The sequence below is a fragment of the Octopus bimaculoides genome, chromosome 7, assembly GCF_001194135.2.
Source record: "Octopus bimaculoides isolate UCB-OBI-ISO-001 chromosome 7, ASM119413v2, whole genome shotgun sequence".
NCBI classification, from domain to species: Eukaryota; Metazoa; Mollusca; class Cephalopoda; order Octopoda; family Octopodidae; genus Octopus; species Octopus bimaculoides.
The window spans coordinates 96,400,074-96,404,141 of record NC_068987.1 but is presented as its reverse complement, the minus strand read 5'-3'; positions in this window follow the sequence as shown (position 1 = coordinate 96,404,141).

Here is a 4,068-nt window from a genome sequence, read left to right as displayed (position 1 = left end):
ATTATGTTGATGAAATGAATAAATAAATAACAATAAGGATGAATATTTAAAAAAAAAAAGTAATCCAAACTCATTATTTATGACTTGTCTTTTTAATTGTCTTTGAACTGCCTTGCTATTTTATTATTTTATTGTTTAATCTCTTTCTCTTGTTGGCTGCTTTGAGAAAAGAATGTGGTCAAAAGGCTGGACAATCCTGGACTCACTCACATTCATGGTTCCTGAACTGTACTGCATATTGTGTCCTTGGTCAAGACATTTAATTTCATGTTAAATGCCCCATGATTATTCGCCTAAATCTTGCAAATGTAAAATGTCAACAACTCTTGATGGCTACAGTACACCAAATGATGATGAAGAAGGCATATGAGCTAAAGCATTTCAGCAATGATTATTCCATATTTTTATTTTTTGCTATTATATCTAGGAATACATTTATTGTGTGTCCTTTTCCTTGATCCATGTTTGTTTGATTATGTATGTTAAGGTGGCTTATGACCTGCCCTTACATCAAACTAACTGAGGTCTATGTCTTTATGACTTGTCTTTACATCTGACTGAGTTCTGTGATCTCTGTAAGTTTCACCTTTAATCTGTCCTTCTTTAGATCAATATCTTGCCTGCAAATTAGATGTATCACTTACTCTTTGATATATTAAAAAAACCTATTAATTGTTAATGCCTCATTCAAAATCAAGGCTGGTCTCCATATTGTATAATATATGGCCAGGAAGGAATTCGGTTTAATATATGATGCTGAAAGAATTTGGTCAATTGATAGACTTAACAATTCACATCTTATCAACAAAAGTACACATTCCTCATAGCCATGCTATTTTGACCTATGACTGTACAGCTTACTTTTACTTTCATAAAGTACCATGGAGAAATTTGTGTTATTGTTTAACCACAGGTCAGACATGATCGGAGGTATCCCATTCCGACAATGAACAACTAATCTTTTTAGGAATATCTATGACTACATTATCTAATGCTTTCTTTCCTTTTTCAAAGCAGTAGGACACTGAGGGAGATTTGGCTGCTATTTTTAGCAGTGCAAATGATTAATATGGCAGACAATAAGTAAAAATCTGATCTGATGGTAAAAGATAATTGTGATTAAGATATCAGGTTATATCAAGTAGATAGGATATCTGATGGAAGTGGTCAAAGTGGGAGTGACATCCAACACGTGGCCAAGACAGAAGGTAAGGTGTGATAAAAGTGGAGGAAGATCTGAGGTTAAAGTTCAACAGTTGTAGGGTAAATGAAGATCCAAGTAAACAAGTAATGGTCTGCATTACTAACTCGTGAATTGTTAGGCCTTCAACTACTGATGGAGTTGTAGGGGCACCATTGTGACAATTAGTATGTCTTTGCTTTTTAAACCTAGTGAATCCTATCCTATCCTTCTCCAGGTGTAGATGTAGTCAATTTATTCAAGAGAGAGAGAAAAAGTCATAGAAGAAGAAGAATCAGTCCCAGTAATGGACTGGTAATTAATTTATCAATCCCTAGGTGAAAGGCAAAGGTGACTGCCATGGCATTTGGACTCAGAGTGCAGCTAAAACTAACACACACCACTTTAATGACTTTGTCAACTCACCACCAATTAGTGAGTATAATCAGTTTAAAAGTAAAAAAAAATAATAGGAAGGGCATCCAGGTGTAGAAACCAAACTAAACTATGGGGCCTAGTGTGGCTCCTGGCCTTACCAGCTCCTGTCAAATTGTCCAACCCATGCTAGCATGGAAAACAAACATCAAATGATAACGAAGAAGAGACATTCAGCATTTCAGACAGTAGCCTTCATTTGAAATGTTTTCTAATGAAAGTAATTAAATAAAGAAAAAGGGGGAAAGAAAATTGTAAAAACAAAAGCAGTCTGAGAGTGCAAACCTCCGCCAATGCAACACCAACGTCCTCTCAACCATTAACTGGAGATGATTTTTAAAGTAAGAATATCTGAAATAAAATCCTTCAATGAATAATATCATAAGACATTGTGGTTTTCTCTTCTCTTTAATTCCAGTCTTCCTTTAGTAATCCAGTTGTTTTAGATTGATGTATAGAATTATGTATATATGTAAGTATACTGTAAAGCGTTAAAATGTATGTATAATCTCCTATATTTGTTTGTGTATATATATATATATATATATATATATATATAAAATAGAGCCAGAGTGAGAGGTGAAGGTAGAGGAGATAAATGGCAAAGAGAGCATCATATGAATGAGAAAGGAAGGGGTGATAGATGAATAACAAAGGAAGGAATGAAAAAGCCAATAAACAGCATTTGAAGTATGTGTAAAAGAGAGGTATGTTTGTATGTATGTGTGTGTGTACAATGGAAATGGAATGGTAATGTTCAACACTGAAAATGTGTGTGCATGTACAAGAGAACTGTGAAACTTTATATATATACATGTAAAGTGAAAATAATCCAGAATCCTTGTTGGTACTGGATCAATCCCAAAATCTAATGAGACTGTGCCAGTTATGAGGCCAAATGTCCCTGAAAGTTTCATTCGAATCCATCCAGCAGTTCTTGAGATATTTTGTCCACGAACAAACAAACATGACTGAAAACAATACATCTGCCTTTGCTAAAGCGGAGGTAATAAAGGTCAGGAAAGTTGAGTCATGTCTAAGACTTAAAAGTGTAACACAGCATCAGAACTTAACCATTTACTCTATAATCACTAATTGAACACCTTCACCACTCAACTGCTACTGACACAGTTATAAGTAAACAATGATTTTCTTACATATGAATGACACTGCAAATCTGTATCAGGAGAGGAAACAAGAGGTTATCTTAACTATCTTTGTGAAAGACATTAAAGCCATTGGTGATGTTGAACCCCCTATCTATATATCAAAACCAAATCAGAGCACAGTATGTTGAAATCTTAGCACTAGAAATGCAAGAGAGGAAATAGTGAAATAGTTTTAAAGGCACAGGTGTGGCTGTATGATTAATAAGCTTGCATCCCGACCATGGGTTCAGTCCCACTGCATGGCATCTTGGGTAAGTGTCTTCTGCTATAGCTCCAGACTGACCACAGCCTTATGAGTGGATTTGGTAGATGGAAACTGAAAGAACCTGTCATATACATGTATGAGTGTGTGTGTATCCTTGTCTAGACATTATGCAATGGTTGTAAATGAGCATTATTTTCCTGCAAATGAGATTGTTTGTTTCAACTAATCCAATGAAAAACATGTCTAGCTTTGGAAAAATATTACATTGCTTGGAAACTGGTAATGGTTGGTGATATGAACAGCATCTGCCCTCAACAAATTTTGTCTGACCCATACAAGTATGGAAAAGAAGATGTTAAATAATGATGAGGAAAAGGGTGATAATAGAATATAGCTGGGTATATTAGTAGGATAAAACAAGAACTAATAAAACAGAGTGAGAATTAATGAGATAGAATGATTACCAGCAAGATAGAACAAAAGACCCAGTGAAATGGAAAGAGACTAGTGAAATTCATTCTCCTTGAGTTTCACTTGGAGTGATATTATAGATAACAGTAGATTTTGCATTGTTAGCTTTTCTATGGCAGAGTAAGCTACACAGCTGTTTATTTGAAATCTTCCCGGAATGTCCAGGGCCAATTGTTTTCAGGCTAGTCTTTTTCTCATTTTTCTTCTGATGCCTACTTGACTGTTACTTTATTTATCAACCCCAGGGGAATGAAAACCTAAGTTGATGTTGGTGTGATTTGAATTCAGAATGCAAAAAGCTAGAACAGTAACTACAAGGCGTTTGTCTGACACTCTAATGACTCTGACAATCAGCCACCTTCCAAACAATAATAGTAACTAAAAATATAGATTTCTTAAATTTTAACTGATCTTATATATATATATATATATATATAAAGGTTATATATGTACATATATGTATCTAAGACGTTGTATCAATTCACCGTTAGACGATGGTGAGAGGGGCAAACGCACACACACATATGTGTGTGTGTTTACATATGTGTATATGCATATGTATATATGTGCGTATATACAACCTTCAACAAAGTAACTGTCATGTATAC